At 39.0% G+C, this 24028-nt stretch overlaps 1 long non-coding RNA gene across 1 annotated transcript; it reads left to right on the top strand.

Annotated features, from left to right (window-relative positions):
- The first annotated feature begins 2723 nt into the window (after positions 1-2723).
- LOC125920798 (uncharacterized) lies at positions 2724-23244 on the top strand. Its single transcript, XR_007457200.1, has 3 exons — positions 2724-3969; positions 17565-17601; positions 21953-23244. It is a non-coding gene; the product is annotated as an uncharacterized LOC125920798 (long non-coding RNA).
- The last annotated feature ends 784 nt before the right edge of the window (positions 23245-24028 follow it).

The following is a 24028-nucleotide window of genomic DNA, read 5'->3' as shown; positions in this document are numbered from 1 at the left end:
AATTGCACTATTAGGTATTTACCTAAAGGATACAAAAATACAGATTTGAAGGGGAACATGCACCCAATATTTATAGCAGCATTATCAACAACAGTCAAACTACGGAGAGAGCCCAAATGTCCATCGTCGGACAAATGGATAAAGAAGATGGGGTATACATATACAAAGGAATACTATGTAGCCATAAAAAATATGGCTACATATGGTATACATATACAAAGGAATACTATGTAGCCATAAAAAAGAATGAAATCTTGCCATTTGCAATGATATGGATGGAGCTAGAATGTATTATGCTAAGCAAGATAAGTCAATCAGAGAAATACAAATACCATATGATTTCACTCATATGTGGAATTTAAGAAACAAAACAGATGAACATATGGGAAGGAGTAGGGAAGAGGAGAGAGGGAAACAAACCACAAGAGATTCTTAATGATAGGGAACAAATTATGGGTTGATAGAGGGAGGGAGGTGGGAGATGGGCTAGATGGGTGATGGGTACTAAGGAGGGCACCTGTGATGAGCACTGAGTGTTACATGTAAGTGATGAATCACAGAATTCTACTCCTAAAACCAATATTGCACTATATGTTAACTAAGTATTAAAATTTTTAAAAAGACTGAAAACCCATGTGTCCATTTTTAAAATAAAATAAGCTATAGTGCATTTGCATAATGGTATATTATACAGCAGCCAAAAAGAATGAGGAAGACCTGTAGGCACTGACATGGAAAGATTTCCAAGATACATTAAATTAAAAGTAAGATGCAAAACAGCATAAAGAATGCTAACTTTTTGTTAAACAGAGAGAAAAATAGTCTATATATCTCCATAAAAACAACAGGGGGATATGTAGAAATTTAATAAAAAGCTACCCTCATAGGATGAACAGGAACCAGAATGTGAATGAGACTTCTCAATAAATATATTTTTATTAATTTTTTTACATACCCATTGATTTCTATAAGTTTTGTTGTTTGAATTTTACTGATTTATTTTTACTGATATGTATTATCTATAAAAATGTTTTTAATTATCATGTGCTATCTTTCTTAAAACCCTAAAAAAGAGTTATTAATGGGAAGGAAAATATCAGAGTTCACTTAAAGTCTCTCCTCCTTTCTCACAAATTCTACTATCCAAAAAAATCTATCAACACAAATGTCCATTAGCCTGCCAGCCTTCTGAGATCCTCCTTTTACTTTATTATCCAAATAAAATTGTTTAATACCCCCTCCCAAATGCCACAAAGGCCAGATTTTTTCCTTGAGATGCCTGAGGATTTCTACTCTAGCCCCACTCTCAGCTTGAGTCTTGGTATCCACTTACAATCTGGTGTTCTCTACGTGCTGTTTTCTTTGGTCTTGCTTTACCAACATTCATCCATATTCATCCCACTTTCATTTTTACAAAGCACCATTAAAATGTGGCTGCTATAACAGAGTTTTATGGGGGCACCTGGTGGCTCAGTTGGTTGAGCATCTGACTTCAGCTCAGGTCATGATCTCACCATCAGTGAGTTCAAGCCCCACATCAGGCTTTGTGCTGACAGCTCAGAGCCTGGAGCCTGCTTCCAATTCTGTGTCTCCCTCTCTCTCTGCTCCTCCTCTGCTCGTGCTCTGTCTCTCTGTCTCTCTCTGTCTCTGTGTCTCTCTCAAAAGTAAATAAACATTTAAAAATTGTTTAAAAAAACACAGAGTTTTATCGACAGCTGAAGGTTTCAAGGGGATGTCAGGACAAACTATCAAAGACTTGGAAACAGGGCACAGTAATTGCAAAAGTAATTGCTGGGTGCCCTTTCCCTGCAGTGCTGGCTCTGTCTACCAGAACCTCCAGGGGGTATGCACTGTCTTCCACTGACTAGGCTATCTTACAACTCTGAAGGAGTAAGCTATAGAAACTAAGAATGACATATTTGAATTTTATCTAGGAGAAATACAATTGACTTCCATCCTGTAAAAATGATGTTCTCAAGCCTTACGCTTTATTCCCCTGTAGGATATCACTCAATTTTGCATCTATTTGACATTCCTGCTTACCTAAATGTGTGTGTGTGTGTGTGTGTGCTCTTCAAATTATCCTTTAAACACATGATTTTAAGCTATGAATGAAATGAAATTCTTGTAACAGAATCATGATTTTAGGTTTTTGAAAATTATTCTTTGGTAAGGGACACAACACACCAGGAAGTAAAATAAGAACTTCAAACTGAATTCTCAGACACCCTATTCCTGAAATTCTTAGCCACTCCCCATGTATTTCTCATGGGTCCTATCTCTCCTTGGGCCATGGGCGCCTGCCATGTCTGCCCAGCGCTTCCTCTCCAGACCTTCCCCAACATCCCTCTCCTTCCAGTTCCCAACATCCCAAGCATGAGGGGACAATTTCAAGATGTCTATTTCTTTATAAGGTGGAGGAATTTTACTCCGCACACCTACCTGAGACTTAGCTCCTGGCCTCCTTTGGGTATGCAAGAGAGGCTTACTTAAATATTTTCTTCATAATTAAAAAAATGCATTTATTCCTGAAGTTAACGCTGCTGTTGCCTGAGAATTTCTCCTTTAGTTGGCACATACTTTCTCTTAGACACGTGACATGTGACACGCTCTGCCCACAAAGCATGTGTGACACTCTAAACAAACAAACAAAAGAAAAACCTCTAACTATAACTACCCATAGCAGGAAGAGCCTCAGTATCCAAGAAGAACTGGATTCTCATCAGATGCGCCATCACTCTGGATCAGGTACTGATGTGGCAAATGAGACCCCATCGGCTTCTGCTTGGGTGACTTTGGGAGACTGAGTTAGACAACTTTCAAACTTCCTTCTAACCTTAAGATTCAAAGAGATCACCATAATATTTAGTTAAAACTAAGGTTTTACTCACTACAGTGATCACACTCATTGTCTATGCAGCAAAGAAGTTGTTCAAATCCCTCAAGCCCCAAACCCCTGGAAGAATCCTGGGAGACTCAGGAATTGCTCTAAGTCACCATTACAGTTCTTCTGTGGCTGTGTTTGACATCTTCGTTGCCTGCTGGTCATCTTTACCTGCCTCTGCTTCTCTGACTCTTGAACCTTCCCTGGTATTGTTCCTGAGCTATGACTGTGACATCACCACTCAGTGACATCACTCATGCATCACCAGGGCCTCCAGGCAGGCTACACTTATGTGCAGTCAAGGCTTTTCACTGAGGCAGCAAGAGCTTTCTCATCATGTTTATAGATCTCCAGAGATTCCCAAAGGCATGGTCCTTCCTCTCTCTTGTTCCTAAATAACTTCTACTAAGGTGGCTTTTACTATTTTACTTTTCAGATTTTTTCCAAGGCCTGTCTCAAGGAACATGGGACATACTCACCCAGGAACAGGTCAGCAGATATTAACGAGGCACCTTATAACATCTAATTTAAAGCACACTTCCCTTGCATGACTCCTACCTACAGGTGAATTCCCTATCAACTCAGGGAACTCCCTTAAGATTAGAATGCAGTTTTGTATGCCTCCTGTTATATATGTTTAACTTTAGAGATGTGCAGCCTATTCACCAATCTCTAACATCATCATCAATTAAACAGGGCATGTGACCACCCGTGAACCCATGCTAGAGTTTTCCAGGTATGTTCCTGTGAGGTCTTCAGTGATTCACTGGAAGTACTCACAGATCTCAGAAAACCTGTCATGTTACAATTATAGTTTATTATATAGCAAGAGGATTCAGATTGAAGTCAGCAATGGAAAAAGATACATAGAGCAAACTCCAGCAGAAACCGAGTACATGCTTCTAGTTCTCTTGCAGTTCATGCATGTGACCAGCCTAATTCTCCCTGTTACAATGTGAGACGACACGCAGACAGTGTTGCCAACCAGGAAGGCTCACCTGAGCTTTGGTGTCCAGGCGAACTGCCCACGGGACTGACCTCCCGGTCTCCAGTTCCTCCAGAGGTCAAGCTGATACCACCACCAGGTAACAAAGACACTCTTATCGAGCAGGATATTCCAAGGGCTCAGAGGTTGCCTTCCAGGAGCGAGGCAAAGGTCCATCTTTCTTTGGAATGTGCAAGGTACAGACAAACTGCAAAGTTGATTTTTTACTGTACAGTTCTGTTAGACTATCTTGTTTTGTCTTAATACAAAAACTACTTCCTCCAAAATGAAAATGCTGCTCAAATATCAATGTCAGTGTTTATCACCTCTTAGCCATGTTCCCTTCTGACTTTTCAAAATTGAATAGTCCTAATCTTTGCAGCATGGTCTGCTGAGAGGCTCTTTATTCTTTTGGTCAATTTCTTATTTCAATAATTTTATTTGACATGAAGAACAGAACTGCACCTAATAATCCAGCATGTGCATTATACATAATTTATACATAACTTTAGGAAAATATGTGTTCAAAATATTTTCAAAATATCGTGTGTCCAAAATACTTGCTTTTGATGCTCAACATTTATAAGCATTTAGGCCAAAGAAATGGACCTTATGATGGTTAATTTTATGTGTCAACTTTTCTAGATGAAGGGATATGTAGATAACTCATTAAATATCATTTCAATATTATATGTCTATAAGGGTATTTCCAGAAAATATTACATCTGAATTGGTGAGCTGAGTGAAGCAGATGGCCGTCCCCGATAGGGGTGCACATCATCCAACCTGTTGAAAACCTGAACAGGAAAAAAAAAAAAAAAAAAAAAAGGTGGAGGAAAATTGAATTCTCTCTCTTTCTTGTATCTTGAGCTAGAATACAGATCTTTTTCTGCCCTCAGTAATCCTGGTTCTCAGGCCTTCAGAACCAGACCAGAATCTACACCATTGACTCTCTGGTTCTCAGGGCTTTGAACTACACCCCCAGCTCTTCTGGGTCTCCAGACAGAGATGGCAGATTGTGGGACTTCTCATAACTGGGTGAACCAATGCCTTCTTTTACATGTATAAATATAAATACACACACATATACATGTATACTATTGACTGTTTCTGTGGCGAACCCTGACTAACACAGATTTGTATCTTTGTGAAACAATCAAGACCTAGGTTCCCCTCCTAGTTAAAAGCAACAAATCCAGTTCATTCAATATATACACAAAGTTCAGGAAAGTTATCCATAAATGCATTATCTTGTGTTTTCACCAATCTACATCTAATTATACCTATTCAAACAGAAAATATGGATACTTAAATAAAAAATTAAAACTTCTACATATCACAAAAGGAGAAACAAATAGTTCCTAAAAACAGATAATAATTGTAATGTATGTGATGGAAAAAGTTTAGTATGCTTAATTTATAAACTCATAGAGAGAGAACTTTTGAATTTTTACAATTTATTTTAATTTTTTAATGTTTATTTATTTTTGAGAGAGAGAGACAGACAGAGAGAGACAGAGTACAAGCAGGGGAGGGGCAGAGAGGGAGGCACAGAGTCTGAAGCAGGTTCCAGGCTCTGAGCTGTCAGCACAGAACCTGACACAGGACTCGATCTCACAAACTGCAAGATCATGACCTGAGCCGAAGTCAGATGCTTAACCAACTGAGCTATCCAGGTGTTCCTGAATTTTTACAATTTTTAAATGTCCATGGGGATAAATGAAGAGTGATGGCTAATGAATATGGGATTTCTTTTAAGGGAATAAAAAATGTTCCAAAATTATGGTGATGGTTGCACAACTCTGGGAGTATACTAAAAGCCAATGAATTGTACACTTCAAATGAGTGAATTGGTGGGGCACCTGGGTGGCCCAGTCAGTTCAGCATCTGACTTCTGTTCATGTCATGATCTCACAGTTTGTGGGTTCAAGCCCCATGTTGGGCTCTGTGCTGACAGCTCAGAGCCTGGAGCCTGCTTCAGATTCTGTGCCTCCTTCTCTCTCTTTCTCTCTGCCCCTCCCCTGCTCATGCTTGGTCACTCTCTCTCTCTCAAAAATAAATAAACATTAAAAAATAATAATAAAAGTGGATGAATTATATGGTGTGTGAATTACACCTCAATAAAGCTGCCGTTGCCTTTAAAAAGTCCAACCTCTCTATAAATTAAATAAACTTAATGGTAGGTCAATATATAATATGCTATTTTTTTCATGTGCTGGTGAAAGTATAGAGTAATGGATACTTTCCTACAACCTCGATAATAACGTAAATTGGTACTTTTCAGGAAGACAACCAAACTTAAAAATTATGCAGGTTCTTTTTTTTTTTTATTTTTTTTTTAACGTTTATTTATTTTTGAGACAGAGAGACACAGAGCATGAACGGGGGAGGGGCAGAGAGAGAGAGAGGGAGACACAGAATCGGAAGCAGGCTCCAGGCTCAGAGCCGTCAGCCCAGAGCCCGACGCGGGGCTCGAACTCACGGACCGCGAGATCGTGACCTGAGCCAAAGTCGGACGTTTAACCGACTGAGCCACCCAGGCGCCCCATAAAATTATGCAGGTTCTTTAACACAGCAGTTTTACTTCTAGCATTTACCCCCAATAGATTCAAATGTGCCCCCAATTCTTCACCTCTCCCTACATCCACTGCATTTTCCACTTGAGTATATTCCCACTCTGACTCTTGCCTCAGCCATGTAACTTCTTGGGGCAATGAGATACTGACAATATTACACAACAAGGACAGAAAAAGTGCCTATTTCTGTTAATATTCTCACACTTCTGTCATCACCATGAGTACATGCCCAGGCTAGCCTGCTGTATGTAATAAGAGGCTTGTAGAACAAGTCAAAACATCCCAATTGCCCCAGCCAACAGCCAGCCATTTCCTAGACACGTAAGCAAGCCCAGAGGAGACCAAAAGAACCACCATCCCTAAACCCAGCCTAAATTACTGACCTAAGATTCACAGCCATCTCCCATATATATACCATGTCCCTTTACCCTTTGCATGTTTTAGTCCTTCTGTTTGAAATGTCTGTTCACAGGCACTCCATCAGGCAACACACATTCATGCCTTATTTAATCCAGGAATCCTCTGTAAATGCCGCTAACATGTAAGACATTTGCTTATACTTCTGCACACTTTCTTTGTAGTCATATATGCTTTCCATCCCTTTCTGTCTCTGTATGACGAAGTCCTCCTGATCAAGGACTTAACTCTGTCTTTGGTTCCCAGTGTTTAGTCAGTGATGAAATGCTCATTAGGTGTTTGGTATATAAACTACTGAATTGACACTAGATCAGAGCTCTGGTTCTAGATCCATCACTTGGACAAACCATGCCTCCACATTTCAGACTTCTCACCTGTGAAATGGGTACAATATCTTATCTCTCAACTTCACAACATTGTTAGAATGATCAAATTTAATTTTTTTATTCAAGTATAAACAACATATGGTGTTATATTAGTTTCATGTGTACAATATAATAATTCAACAATTCTATACATTTCTCAGTGCTCATTAAGGTAAGTGTACTATTAATCCCCTTTATCTATTTCATCCATCCATCCCCCCTCCTACCTCCCTTTTAGCAACCATCAGTTTGTTTTCTGTATTTAAGAATCTATTTATTATTTGTCTCTTTTTTCCTTCGTTCATTTGTTTTGTTGCTTAAATTCCACATATGAGTGAAATCATATGGTATTTGTCCTCTGGTAAGGGAAACAAAAGCAAAATTAAACTATTGTGACTACACCAAAATAAAAAGCTTTTGCACAGTCAAGGAAACCATCAACAAAACAAAAAGGCAATATATCGAATGGGAGAAGATATTTGCAAAATCATATATATAATAAGAGGTTAATATCCAAAATACATAAAGAAATTACATAGGTTAACACCAGAAAAAATAAAATAATCCAGTTAAAAAGTGGGCAGAGGACCTGATGGACATTCTTCCAAAGAAGACATAAGATGGCCAACAGACATATGAAAAGATGCTCAACATCACTAACCACCAGGAAAATGCAAATCAAAACCACAATGAGATGTCACTTCACAGAATGGCTAGTCAGAATGGCTAAAATGAAAAACACAAGAAATAACAAGTGTTGGCAAGGATGAAAAGGTACTCTCATGCACTGCTGATAGGAATGAAAGGTGCAGTAGCCACTGTGGAAAACAGTATGGAGGTTCCTCAAAAAATTAAAAATAGAATTATGATCCAACACCATATGATCCAAAAACTCCACTACTGAGTATTTACCCAAAGGATACAAAAACATTAATTCAAAAAGATATATATGTACCCCTATGTTTATTGCAGCACTATTTACAATAGCCACATGATGGAAGCAACCCAAGTGTCCCCCAATAGACCAATGGATAAAGAAGATGTGGTATGTAGATAGAAACATAGATAGATAGCTTAGACAGATAGATAATAGATAGATAGATATAGACATATATAGATATATATAGATATATATTCCATTATGTATATAGATATCTATATCTATAGATATAGGAGATGATGGGTGAAATAAGTGAAAGGGATTAAGGGTACACTCATTGTGATGAGCACTGAATAATGTACAGAATTGCTGAACCATTATATTGTACACCTGAAGCTCATATAACTGTATGTTAATTATACTTGAATTATAAAACATTTTAATAAATAACTAAATAAGATTAATCAAATCCAAATTGTCCCCTCCCCCCCAAAAAAACTGTCATGAGACAACTGAGAAGCACTGAGCAAGCATGGATATAGACTTACATAAACAAAGAAGAGAATTAACTGCTCCAAGAGCCATTAACTACAATCCTGTTATAAGAAGATGAAGTTTCTTTCTATTTTGCAACATGAAGCTGCCCTCAGTGAAAGGACGACAGTGACAAAAGCAAAAAATGACTCCATCTGAGACCACAGTCAATCTTAATGGAATTCCTGGAAGCCAATGTCATGACCCTAAACCTCTTTAAAGAGAAAAACGAATGCAACCACAAATGTGAAAGAAGGGAGGGAATGGTTCTTATAACTTTCCTTTAGAAAATAAAAAACTCAAGTAAATTCTATAAAAAGGGAAAAACAAAGCCTCTCCTGGAAAATAAACTATAACACTGGCAATGGCTTTTGATAACAGAACATATTGACCAAAACTTATTAGGAGAAAGAAAATTCAATCAAAGCAAACATACTGAAATAAGTAAACGAAACTTGCAAGCAACATCTTTGTTGTCACAAAGACAGACGTAAGTAACATTGCTGCTAGTCCTTTGTAAAAAGGCCCATAAAATAAAGGAAGCTTTTTTTTTTCTATAAAGCTCTTCATTTTCCTATTAATGAAATATAAGGAGAGATATGATCTGGAATTTTACTAGGGGGCCCAAAATTCAAACTTTCTCTGCTTAAATGGAATCAAATTAACAACCAGATGAATTGTCAGTGCCATTTTTTATCAAAGCAATCAAAAAGAAATTTCAAAGTGCAGCCTGCTTAAGAATTGAGGAGCACCTATGTAATTAGATGATAGGAGATACAGGCAAAAATCGGAGCAGCCATCATTGTCTTTGGGATTGCAGAGGTCTAAATAACACAGATGAGACCCACAAATAAAATATGTCAGAATCACTCAAGACCAAGATCCCTACAAGGAATATATGATAGTGGAAAGGATGAAGAAATGGGGTAAAATCATAGGGTATAGGTTACAAGCTGGTCATTATAACATCAGTGCAATAATGATCACTAACCAGTTCAGATGGAAGGAAAAAAATAATTTTAAAAAGAAGGAAATGTGTTCTTGGAACCATCAGCAAGAAGGAGGTCTGTCCTGGTTTTCAGGAAGACATATCATTCTCTGAAGTGGAAAGAGAACGGGAGAGAGTTTTTCTCTTACTGGACAAATGCATGGCCGGACAAAAAGCCTGGCTTCTCCACATGCCCCCTTACCTGATCCTCACAATTCCAGCAGTAGACATTACTGATCGCATTTTACAAATGTGAGTAACAATTTAATGAGTGCTTCTCGTGTGCAAGGAACTACACTAAAGACTTCTCGTGGATCATCTCATTTAAGCCTCATGACAACTACTGAGTGCCAATGCTATCCCATTTTACAGAAGTGGAAACTGGGGCTCAGAATGTTTAAGTCACTTGTGTATGGTCATGCATGCATTAACCGTGGAGCTGGGAATTTTAAGAGGCCTGGACTCCCCTTATATCACATGCTCTTCCCATCACACTAAATAAAAAATTTTATATGAGAATGAGCCACAGAAAGCATGTTGATGAAGAAACTGACCCATGTAAGACCAGGCCATCAGTGGCAAAATGTGTCTGGGTTTGACCCTCAGTCTACCTCTCCTTCTAGGACCCAGCAAGACCAGAATGAAATCTACCAAATCAGCTAACTCTCTGTCTGAAGGTTTCTCATCCTAGAAAGAAGAGGTACCTAAAAAGAAGTCATTTTAAAAAATGAAGTCTGTAATGGGAAGTCACTTAAAAACTCCCTTAAGAACTTACTTTCATAATAATATAATCAGATGGCCAGCTGGTTTATGGTGTAATTCCAAAAATCACTTTAGCTAGCATGTGCCAAGCTGCCTAGACCTGAGCCAGCCCAGGACAGGGACAACCGGTGTTAAACCCATTCATTCCCAGAGTCTATGGCTTAGGCAGATAATCATGAATGTTAGTTCTGATACCTTGTGCTGATTCCTTTCTCTGTGTGGACACAGGCAGAAATCACTGAATGACCCCATTTGAACAATAAGAAGTAAATGTCAATCTTCCTTGAGAATCATCAAGAGAGATGCTCACTGATGGCTAGCATATCCATCTCACAGACCTGAGCTTTGAGTTCCCAAACGTGTCAAAGAGAATAGAAACTCTGGAGTAAAGAGCAAAGGCATCACAATTAATTCCACAGCCATAATGCAGTCATGCTGTGTTAGATTGTGTCTGCCCTCACAGAGGTTACAACCTAGCAGGGGAGGGAGACACTGAATAAATAATAAGAATGAAAAATGGCATGCATGAAAAGAGATAGGGAGCCTGGGGACCTGACATAATGTGCAGCCAGGAGGGGGTGGGGGGTACTGCATCCATAAAGGCTTCCCTGAGCTTGTGTGTGTATGTGTGGGTGTGTGTGCATGTGCAAGATAGATAGAGAGACGGGGCTCAATGAGTGATGTTGAAAACAGAGATCAATATCCTCAGAAGAGGAACAACATACAAGCACACTGACGAGAAATAAAGAGCATGACAGAACATTCAGGAACTGAAAGAAAAGTGTGACCGGAGCAGAAGGCACAGTGGAGAAGAGGCCTGGGGACACAGCTGGAGACGTAGACAGAGATATTCTGATTTCATTCCTTGGCCTCGTGAGCTTATTTAACAAGTCTGCTCACGAGAGAGGGATCTGCTCTCAGTGTTCTGCCAAAATCCAGCGTAAGAGCCTACGAGACAGAAGGCCAGACCACACGATACATCTACCAAGGCAACAACGCCGTCCTATCAACCTCATGAGAAACAGCCCACCAGCCCTCTACCCCAGAGTCAGTAGTACAGTTCTGCCATTTGGCTAGGAAAGTATGTTTTGATTTTCTTTTATGATTAATCATAGCTCATCAGCATAGAGACAGAGGGATCCCTTGTGCTGTGAAAGACAATTTATTGATTCCCTGTGGTAAGAACCTAAATATCTACTGGTTGCTGAATTTTACACATGGGCCAAATATCCACCTCCGTAAGCCAAAACTGACTTTCTAACTGATCAATATAAAAGTTTCTTCGATTCTAAAACCCAGTCAGTAGGATCCCAGAAATTCAGGGCCTACCTATCCTACAATTTCTGTGCCTCTTAATCAGCACCGTAAAGAACAGTAATTGATAACATAATTTAACTTAGTAATTCTGAATATGTTTATGTTAATTAATCCCTCATGAGAATTTCACAGAATTATCAGTAAATGAGATCCGCCCCAAAAGCCCTCTTTCACAAGAAAAGTTTACGAAAAACGTGCACTCAAGCTTTCTCTTGCTGCTCTGCCAAGTGTTTGAACACAAGTCTGAAAAATAAGTAGCCGTGTCTAATGATTACACTTTCCATTTCCACGCTCAGTTCCAGGAGCAGATGCGGGCGGCCCCATAACATATGTTTAAAATGTTTCTACATTCTAGCAAATATCCAACGGGAAACTGGAAAAGTGAGTTAAAAATCGATACCTAATATCCAGATCTTGAAAAACCCCAGGTTTTCTAACTGAATTTTTCAATTAATAGCGTATCATTGGAGGTATTCAAACATATGCCGGAAGTCAGAAGGACGCAGTCCAGAGAAGAGGAAAACAAGGCTCACTGGTCTGAGCAGCTTTGCAGTAGGAAGCTTCAGTCCCTGTGGCATGTTTTCACTTCTTGAAGGAGCCCGGTCAGGCTAGGCATTGACAGTTTTCACCAGAGTTTGACGAAGAGCAAAAAAGATAGAAAACTGTGACTCGTGTACTAAACATGAGACTATTAAAAAGCAAAACCTCAGCTCAGGGCAAATGTTTATGATAATCATCAGCTTTCAACTCCAGAATAATATTGAATGGTAGGAGATCAGAAAGATTTCCAAAGGGGAGAGTTAGGATTGCCAGGTAAAACACAAAACGTCCAGTTAAATTTGAATTTCAGACAAACACTGAGTAAATGTTTCGTTTAAGTATGCCCCGTGCAACACGGATGGTATTTTTATTTGCTAAATCTGGCAAGCGTAGCAATAGGAAACTATTTTTTATTTTTATTTTTATTTTTAATGCCCTCCTGCTTTATCAGGATTTGAGTATGCAAGCTTGGCAGGGAGGTGCCGATACTAAATTGATCTTCATGCAAAAGGGAGAGATATGGATGCCCAGGCAAAAGCTGGGAAGACTAGCACCAGCATGGAAAGGGTGAAAAGACACTTGGCAGAGGTCTGAAGGGCACAGGAGAAGGGGCGCAAGGAAGGAACGGTGAAGATATTTTATGCCATTTTCCTGAGGTGTAAAATCATCCTCCTCATCCTCTACAAATACATCAGGAAAATCTACGTTGCTCACTAAGGCACTGGGGTAAGGGTAAATTCTAGAGTAAATTCTTTCTTGCCACTAAAAGGTGCCGAGCCCTACTTAAAGTCTGGCGCAAAACAGCCAACATATGGATTGCATGAATAATTGGAGAGAGGCTTCAAGGAAGAGCAAATCCACATATATTTGTTTCAGCCTCTATACCAGGAGCTCTACAAACCCACCCTGAATAATCGTGAACCAAAATAGAAAAGGTTCTGCTTAGGGCCAGTGGATGGCATCTCCTGAGCAAATATAAAAGAGTTTGCTACCAAACCAGACTAAAACCACTAAACCTACCCATACAAAGATTTTTTCATTATTGTTGTTAAACATTGGCCTAATGCTATAAAGGTTAAACACTGACACAGCATTGTTAACGCAATGCCCTGTGAATTAACTTTAACTAACTTAGTTACCTAAATTAACTAAAATTTTAGCTTCTTGTTTCCTTTTTTAACAATAAGGTTGGCTGTCTTACAAACACTTTGCAGCTACTTTATACCATAATACATTTATAGAAATGAAATAAATTTCAGTAGCTTGAAGCAATGAACTACACCATAAAACATCTCTGAAATCTTTTTGAATGCCAGCTTTCAAAGCCAAAACTTGGAAATGTGATTCCATTTTGATGACAAACACCTGCAATAAACTAAGAACATGTTTCCAAACCACTCTCCCAGTTCCACTGAACATCAAAGTGCTATTCGGTTAAGTTTGAGGGGAGAGGGTTATTGTTAAAAATGTTTTGTAGCATTCAGAGAGAACTTAAATCAGTGAACCCACACGTGTCACTGCCACAGGGCGTGCCAAAGTTCAGGTGTCTCGCTGATTCTTTTTTTTTTTTTTTTTGGACACTGTATGTCTTGTCTGAATACAGCGGTTTCCATCTGTAGAAGACAGAGGACGAGATTACTCCATGGCTGGTGTGAAAAATCACAACATGAGTATCTGATAAACAGTGTGCCAGGCATGTAGGGGTGATTGATAAACACTCACTGAATCATTAAGTATTTCTTTACCTTTCCCCTAACGTTACAAAGAAACTTGAATGAAGGGAAAATGAACTCTAAATGTATTTTGTAAATAATATAAATGATTCTATATACATACACATTCTAAGTGCATTTTCTCTTTTCTAAAGGATATTTTGGAAATAAAGTAAAAAAAAAAAAAAAAAAAAAAAAAAAAAAAAAAAGCCTCTACATAACATTCCTACTGTGACCTGGTGGCTGGACATAAAAAATGATGACTGTTACTGTGTGAATTAGGAACAGCGCACAGACCAAGGATTCTCAATCTTCGCTACACATTAATATCACCTCAATTGCTCTTTTAACACCTGGATTTCCAGGCTATATGCACACCCACTTAACCAAAACCTGTGTAGGTAGAACCCAGGCATCAGTATTTTTAAAAAAGGGATTTAATTATGTAATCAAGGTTGAGAGTGGCTGATACAGACTCTTCTTCTACTCTTGGCCCCCTAAAATTGTGCATATAACTCTATTCTACACAAAGAATAGTTTAAAAACTCATCCTCCATTCGTGAGACATTGAGGTATTGTCCCTCCCTGGCTGAGAAGCATTCATCTTCCTTTTCATTATGTTCCCAGACAGCGGTCACAAAAATGTTACACAGCTGACCCTTGAATAACATGGGAGTTAGGGGCACCAACCCCTATGGAGTCAAGAATCCACATATAAACTTTTGAATCTCCCAAAATTCAACTACTAATAACCTACTGTTAACAGGAAGCCCTACCAGTTAAAACATGAACAGTCAATTAACACATATTTTGTGTATTATATGTATGTATACTGTATTCTAACAATAAACTAGAGAAAAGAAAATGTTATTAAGAAAATCACAAAGAAGAGTGTAAGTGGACCCACACAGTTCAAACCCATGTTGTTCAAAGGACAACTGTAATTAAAAAAAAAAAAATGGGGGGTGTTGAATGTTCTATGTTCCTCTTCCAGTAAGGTTCCTCTTATGGTGCTCTAACTGAATAAACTTATAAACATTAATGTTTAAAAGAAATGCACAAGTTCTTTTAAGAAATGGCTAATAGAAACAGAATTTGGGGTCAGGCAGGGTCAAGTTGGGAACTACTGCTCTAGTTTTGGATGTATTGGTGCCTGAGTTGCCCATGAGTCAGTCACCAGGTGGCTTTAAGCAGCAGGAGGAGGACTAGCCAAATCCACTGCGCTCAAGTCCCAAGTCCCCACAGGTATGAAGGATGAGACAAGGAAACACTCAAGAGAGTCCACATCCTCTCGGGTAGAAGGTCCCCTGTGCCCTGCTCTTGGGATTACAAGAAACAGAGTCCCACAGGCCGCCTCGAGTCATGAGGACTTAGTAGGTGGCTACTTGCGGGCAGTAAGAGGAATGTGAATTCCAAACCTCGAAATGGTCCCACTCAACAACAGCTGTCTATTGAACCTCTGCCAAAAGGAGATACGGCATTGCTCCCTGTATCTTCTACCTTCTCAGCCTTCCTCCCCTCATACTGCATGGCTCTCTGCCAACCTACTGTTTGTTTACTGAAGCAAACAGCTGCCTATGCCTTCCCAGGAACATTGTTGCTTTTGTCTCTCTCCGGAACTTTTCAGCTTTCTCTCCCAAGGCCCAGGCATATCAGAAGCTCCCATGTGGCATTCAGGCATCAGTGTCTTGTAAAGCTCTCCAGAGGAGTCCAATGTGCAACCACAGTAGAGAACCACTGCACCTTGTTCTTACAAGGAATATGTGCAAGGCAAAGTAGACCTACACGTGCAGATTTAGCCCAAAACAAAGAAAATTTGAAGATGACATCTCAAAATCCCTGGAAATTCTGTTCTCCTTGCATTTCAAGTTTAACTCAGTGTTTCATTTCTCTTTCTATAAGTATAAATCTATTTACATGTATTTTAGTATTTTAACTGTGTTGTTTTTAAAGGCAAGCAAATACTGCCTTAGGAAGTTATGGTCTCCGGGCAATCACTTCCTGGAGAAACCAGTAAGTAGTCAAGAGATTGAGGCTCTCTAATGAGTCAAGACTGACATCTAGTGGTGACTACCTCTGAACTGCAAATACAAATCTCAACTTTTAACAAAGCTCTTGGGCAAGTTGGCTGTCAATTCCAACAATTTATCTGCCTGAAACAAAATGCACCTATTAGTAAAAGGAGCTTTGCCATTTTCAAGTTATGTGTGAAAATATGTCCAGGATAAATCACTGATATTGAACTGAACTTATAAAGGAAAAGCAACTTCTTGATTCTGTCAAATAAGTCTGTTTTGGTGAATTTCAAAGGTTATATGACTGATATGATGAGAATTCAGAGGTTCTGTGACGGATAGGATGAAAGTAAGTGGCCGTTACAAAATAGTTTATATACACCCAAAATGAAATGGGTAGTGATAAAATCTTAGCTTTTGGTGTGGGTTGAATGGTGACCCCTGAAAAGAGCAGTCCACATCCTAACCCCCAGAACCTGTGAATGTGATCTTATTTCGATAAACAGTCTCTGAAGATATATAAATTAGGAATCCCAGATGAAATCGTGCTGGATTATCCAGATGAGCCCTAAATCCAATGACAAATGTCCTCATAAGGGACACAGAAAAGAGGGGAAGACACAGGGAGAAGGAGTCAAATGCGAAGATGAAGGCAAAGATCGGACTTAATGCAGCCACAAGCCAGGAAACACCTGAAGCACCAGAAGCTAGAAGAGGCAACGAAAGAATCTCCATTAGACATTTCAGAGGGATTGTGGCTCTGCTGACACCTTGACTTCAGACTCCTAGCTTCCAAAAGGGTGAAAGAATAAATTTTTGTTGTATTAAGACACTCATTTTGTGGTCATTTGTGACAGCAGCCACAGAATACTAAAGATGTGATAGATAGATGAGATAGATAGATAGATAGATGATAGATAGATGACAGATAGATAGATAGATAGATAGATAATAGATGATAGATAGATTAGATAGATAGATAGATAGATAGATAATAGATGATAGATAGATAGATAGATAGATAATGGAATATTAGTAATCAAAATGAATGAAATCTTGCCACTTGCAACAACACGGATGGAATTACAGTGTATTATGCTAAGCAAAATAAGTCAGTCAAAAGAAAGACAAACACCATGTGATTTCACTCATGTGGAATTTGAGAAACACAACAGATAAACATAGGAGAAGGTAAGGAAAAATAAGATTAAAAACTGAGAGGGAGGCAAACCATAAGAGAGTCTAAAATACAGAGAGCAAACTCAGGGTTGCTGGAGGGTTTGGGTGCGGGGGAATGGGCTAAATGGGTGATGGGCATTAAGGGGGGGCACTAGTAGTGATGACCACTGGGTGTTATATGTAAGAGATGAATCACTAAATTCTACTCCTAAAACCATTATTACACTACACGTTAACTAACTTGGATTTAAATAAAATTTTTAAAAAAGAAAACGAATGTAGTTTATTATTCCTTCCTCTGCAGCATACTCCTTCAGGAAATAAAAATAGCATGTTTAGGAATTAACTAGGTATCTAAAGTTTTTTGTTGTTGTTTGCTTGTTTTGTTTCATTTTGTTTTGTTTACACAGGAGAGAGAATCAGCTTGACTTGAGGATGCCTCTCAAGGTAAAGTACTTCATTTTTGGCCAATACCAAATAAAATTAGGAGGTGCTTAATGATTTGGTCCAACAGAAATCAAGGGGAAAAAAGTAAAGCAGCCAGTAAACCTTTCGGGAACATTTGCTCAATTGGCATGAAGAGCTTATACCCAAGCCTGAGACTGACTGCTAGAAATAGATGCCTAAAGGTTTTTTTTAATAGGATGCATGTAAATTCATTAGTCTACAATACTACAGAATGCTACTCAATAAATATTTCACTGCCTAACCATTATTTCCAAAAGTATTTTGGTTATCAAAATGTTTGTTTCAGAAGGTTGTCACTAAAAATGCTAAAGCTGAAAGACCAGTCAACTAAAAATCTCCTAAGAAAGTGAAGCAACAAGAATTTTGCCTAAATATGCATACGTGAAACCAGAATGACTCAAACGTCAGGTCCAGTTAGGACCCTGTTGTAAATTCAACAGGAATTCAATTCACAAATTTCCCATCATGTGAGGTATCTGGAAGATATGTGAACACTGAAAACAACGTCAGTACAATTGAATGCAGACATTAATAAACCTGTCATTTGGATCAGCAGATAATCTTGTAACCGAATATTTGGATATTTGGGGGAAGGAAATGTACAAATCATCAAAGGCGGCAAATTCCCTTCAGGAATTGTGGTATCCGCACATTGTATCACAGGTTTGGTTTGCCTGAATAATGCATGAAGATGTCTGTTTTAAATTATTCACTGACTACAGAGTTGACAAGTAACCACTGAAGAACCAGGAGATTAGCCACCAGGAGCCTCCATTTGATGTCTGACTCAGTGAAGGCTGTTTTTTCTCTAGAGAATGAGAGGTTCTGTGTAATATGAGACTAAGGAAGTAAGGTAGAGTCTGTGGTATGCTCACAAGATGTTGCTTTAAATGTGCTGATAGAATTCTGGAGCCCACGAGTCTACAAATGAGTGCCATTGAAATCTGGGTCTATAGCACTTTGATATGTCAAAGGGGTAGGTTCTGCCATTTTTCTTACTAAGTATATTGAAACATAACACTACATAAAATTTAAAATTACTCTGTAGGGTCAAATGAGCATTTTTTTAGAGAATGAACAATGTCCCTAGGAGAAGAGGGTGCTGTCTTTGTTGAATTGACTCCATTATTTTTCATGCATGTTGTTTTCAAAAATTTTTAGAGACACTTTAAAAGAAGGAAGGGAGCTTCTCAAATAATGATGGCTGTCATTTAATTAATCCATGATAAATAACATTGATAAAATAGATAAAAAATCAAAAGCTCAGAATGGTTGAAGAACTTTCTCCAACGTCACAGAAGTAAGGTTCTTCTCTCCCAAAGCCTGTGCTACTTCCTGGTTGATGGCAATATGCTGCCTAATAGGACCTTAAAAAGTCTTTCTCATCAGCTGACCACGGGCCAAGAGCCTCTCTTCCCTAGTTCAAATGGACTCTGCTGGAACTCTATAAAGGACCGTGTCTCTGCATCTTTACATATGCAACATCTATCATGGTGATCATTTATTTTAATAAATTGGGTTTTCCTTTTCTTCTTTTTTTAAAGTTTATTTATTTATTTTGACAAAGAGAGCAAGTTGGGGAGAAACAGAGAGAGAGAGAGAGAGAGAGAGAGAGAGAGAGAGGATCCCTAGCAGGCTCCACACTGTCAGCACAGAGCCCAATGTGGGTCTCAAACCCACAAACTGTGAGATCATGACCTAAGCCGAAATGAAGAGTCAGATACAACCTACTGAGCCACCCAGGTGCCCCTCACAGTGATCATTTAAACTCATTAAGTACTCAATAAGTGTTTACTGAATGAACAGATAAAAGGTACAGAAAAAAGGAGGCGCATTTAAGAGAAAATATTTCAGGTGAATTTTCCACTTCCATACATGAGTGTCAGTCATATATAAACAACCCAATAATGTTGATCCATAAAACACATCTAAGTAGCTCAATGTTCAATAAATGCAAACTATGGCAGTGTGAATCTGGATCACAATTTGGGAAACTTAGAGGTCGACGAAGAAGGAAATTTGATAACAGGCTTTTATAATGTTCAAGTGTATGACCCAAATAAATTATCCTAAAGTGATGTCCAAGGTTTGGCTCAAATGTGATGAAAATATAACAAATCTGAGTTAGAAAGTAATTAGCAGTTTGATTATTTAAAATCACTGAATTTTCCTCCTCTGGTTTCTGGCTGGAGTACCATGAACCCTGCCTCCTCTCAGGCTTAGTTTCTGCCAACAGCCAATCTAAAGGATCACTCACCAAAGAAAATCACCCTGTGCTGCCCGAAGCCATTGAGGACTCCAAACCCCTCCTTCTGCTCCCCCTGCTTAAGGTTGCCTCTCCTTTGCCCATGTAGCAACAGGTGCCTAATGGCAGTGCTTCTGAGTATGTGAATCTCAGTATGGGGTTCAGGTTGGGTATTTAAAACCACTACTCAGAGTGCCTGAGTGGCTTAGTAGGTTGAGCGTCCAATTCTTCATTTTGGCTCAGGTCATGATCCCAACATCGTGGGGTTAAGCCCCATATCAGGCTCTGCGCTGAGCACAGAGCCTACTTAAGATTTTCTCTCTCTCTCTCTTTCTCTCTACCCCTCTCCTCAGCTTGCATTTGTGCTCTCTCTCTCTCTCAAAAATAAAAATAAAACAAAATAAAATAAAATAAAATAAAATAAAATAAAATAAAATAAAATAAAACAAAACCACTACTCAGTGCCTCTTGTCCCTTTCTGGATGAAATCCCAAAACAATTATATATCAACAGAATAGTTAGTCCTACTTTTATTTCACTCCGCAGCTCTGTGACCATTGACCTCTCTGGGCCTCACTTTCCTCATCTGTAGAGATAATAAAAGTACCTACCCACAGTGTTGCTGTGAGAATGAAATGAGGTGCTGTATATTTAGCAGTTAGTTTATAGCTAGGCACTATGCTACTAACTGGATAAATGAGATTAACTATTATTTATTTTTGTTATTCTATTTCTTAGCATGAGATTAGCCACCAGGAGCCTCCATTTGATGTCTGACTCAGTGAAGGCTGTTTTCTCTCTAGAGAATGAGAGGTTCTATGTAATATGAGACTCAAGGAAGAAAGCTGCAGTCTGTAGTATGCTCACAAGATGTTGCTTTAAATGTGCTGATAGAATTCTGAGTCATTGGGTTTTTTGGGTTTTTTTTCCTTTTGATCCTCACTTTTTGCTTTTTGGGGGCAGAAAAAAAATGGCAGTGGCAGATCACAGACCAACAGAAACTAACAGCAGCAGTAGCAGCAAACACAGTAGGACTCATACATCATTTTCGGTAGCAGGTGCAGTTAATAGTTGATATTTTGTGGATAGCTTTGTGCCAGGGACCATACTAAGGACACAAATCTCAATTACACCTCTCATTGCCACTACTTTTACAATGAAAGATGTGCACGGTGCCTGGGTGACTCAGTCAGTTAAGCATCCAACTTCAGCTCAGGTCATGATTTCTTGGTTTGTGGGTTCGAGCCTTGCGTCGCGCTCTGTGCTGACAGCTCAGAGCCTGGAGCCTGCTTTGGATTCTGTGTCTCCCTCTCTCTCTGTTCCTCCCTCACTCATGCTCTCTCTTTCTCTCTCAAAAATAAAGATTTAAAAAAAAAATTTAGTGAGAGACGTGCTGGTCCTGGAGCAGTCAGACCTCTTCTGGCAAAAGGCTGCCTTGTCTCTGACCCAGTAAGTTGAGACATGTGTGCTTTCCTGAGGATCCTTCTAGATGCTCTGTCCACCTACTGGGACCCTAATTTGAGTGCTGTCCTAAGACTCTAAACAAAAAGCAAACTGGCGTTTTTTAAGCTGCATTATGCACAGCACTAAGAGTTCCAAATTCCACAGCACCTCCCTAGAAATGGCAGGGCAGGTGGCATGGCCAAGAACCTGAGTTCCAGGGCTCAGATCCCCCTTCACTCAGAGTAATTCTGTTTTGATCTGTTTTCTGCATTGACCACCCCCACCCCCTGACCTCATTCATAAAACATTTTAGACCAAAGGCTCACAGTTTTCAACAAACTGAAAGCCACTGCACTAAACTTGGTTTCTTTATGTGTAATGACAGTTCTACACTCTCTGCAGTGTTTTCATAACCAAACCAGTGTTTAATTCCTGAAGGTCTGCAAAGTCCTATGAAATTTCCAAAAATGTTTCTTATGTGAATAGAAAACTTCATTTTTTATTTATCTTCTCATTCCTAGGTCTGTATTTTATTTAGACTTAAACTATCTTCATAGCTTGATTTTGATCAGGTATTAAGTTTGGCATATCCAAATTCGGAATAGTCTCTCATGATGTTCCTTTTTTGTGTGTGTGGTTCAGGGAGAAGACTCCGCTTCAATCAAACAGAGAGATATTCATTTTTCACTTCTCTGGATATTGGTTTTCTAAGAGCATTTGAGTTTAGCAGTATACCCTCTAAGACATTATAGCTCTGCAAATCCCGTTCCAAGCATATGACGTTACAGTTTACGCACCATCGAGGTCTCCAAGCAGAGAAATTCCCAATGGTTGCCTTCATTGGTCCAGACTTACACATGGTTGGGAAATCAAAACACCGTCACTACACATGAGTTATCTGCCTCTTGCTTCCAAGCAGACCCCTTTGTTTTAAAGCAGTGGCACTTATATAAACATCAGACTTATTCATCTTATGCTTACGCATGTGTGAAATTCTCAAATTATACAATCTTGGGTTGTTTAATGTTGTGACAGAAAAACCAGCCCAACCGCTAAAAAGTCCAGTTAAAACAAAACTATAATCTTTTTCTTTTAAAATTTGGTGGGAGCAGGGAGACAAAGTGGAAGCTGTGTGTTCAGGACCTGTCTAGACCTCGCCTTATGTGTCTTTTCATTGGGCTAGTCCCCACTGTACCTTTTATAGCCAAACTGTATCAAAAGTGTGTGCATATGTGTGTATATGTGTTATAAAATATATATGTATTTACAAATAAATACATGTATTTGTAGTAAAGGATTGGGAGACCTCTAAAGACTGGAAAAGTACTAAATAATCTGTATTTTTTTTTTAAAAAGGTTTTTTCAAAATATAGAGGGATAATGTCAATTCCTGCAAAAATACTCTTTTAGAAAAGGCCAATTTTCAATGATTTCAAGAGTTTATGCTATTCTGTCACAATGTCAGTTTTCAAAAGTAGCCAAAAGAAAAACAGAATAAATTATCTCCTAAACAAGATCTGCAGGCCCTTCACTGACTAAAAAATATTTCCATTCGTTGCATTCAGCCCCCCTCCCCAATAAAAACAAAGCAACCTAGTGAGAGTGGTAGAGAGAAAGGGTATATAGACAGATGTCTGTGGGGCAGGACAAGGGCAACAGTCTGGGGAGAGCTACCAGTGTTCTGAGCACATGGGTGCACTGAAAACATGCATTAATCAACTGCACATAGGGGCGTGGCAATGGTAGGAAATATTAGATGTCCTTAAAAAATCTGGGGGTGCCTGGTGGCTCAGTCTGTTAAGCATCTGGCTTCAGCCCAGGTCATGATCTCATGGCTAGTGAGTTTGAGCCCCGCATCGAGAACCCCACTCTCTGTACTGACAGCAGAGAGCCCACTTCAGATCCTCTATCCCCTTCCCTCTCTGCCCCTTCCCCACTCACACTCACTCTCTCTCTCTCTCTCAAAAATAATCAAAAAAAATTTTTTATTCTGATTACAGTTTTCACCTAATGTGTCAATCAAGATTCTCCAGATATACAGAATAAATAAGAGATACACAGAGAGAGGTCTGGTTTATAGAACTGGCTCATGTGATTGTAGGGGTTACAAAGTCTGAAATATATAGAGCAAGCTAGCAGGCTGGAAATTCATTTAAGAGTAGATGTTGCAGTCTTGAGTCCAAAATCCACAGAGAAAGCCAGATAGGCTGGAAACTCAGGCATGATTTCTATGTTGGAGTCTTGCGGTAAAATTCCTTGTTCTCCAAGAAACCTCAGTCTTTGCTCTTTAGGCCTTCAACTGATTAGAAGAGGCCCAGACACATTATGTAGAGTCATCTGCTCCACTCAAAGTCTACCAACTATAAATGTTGATCACATCGAAAAAACACATTCACAGCAACATCTTGGCTGATGTTTGACCAGACATCTGGAAACCATGCCTAGCCAAGTTGACACATAGCATTAACAATCAGTCATTATTCTCTTTTCTACTTTTTATTGCTATAAGTCAGCTTCTACCAGAAAAATCTTAGACACAAATCTGCTTACAGAGTACTTGTATGTCCCTGACTAAAAATATCAGTAAGTTAAGCCAAAAAATTGTCCTTATTAGCCCAGGTTTTTCTCTCTTGCTAGATGTTGTTATGGGTCATGGGGTTGACAATAATTAAAGATGTAAGGTACTAGCACATGAAGAGAAACAAAGAGAAACACCCA

Source organism: Panthera uncia, chromosome C2, assembly GCF_023721935.1.
Source record: "Panthera uncia isolate 11264 chromosome C2, Puncia_PCG_1.0, whole genome shotgun sequence".
NCBI classification, from domain to species: Eukaryota; Metazoa; Chordata; class Mammalia; order Carnivora; family Felidae; genus Panthera; species Panthera uncia.
Note: the sequence above shows the minus strand (reverse complement) of the source record. Positions and strands in the feature narration are given on the sequence as shown.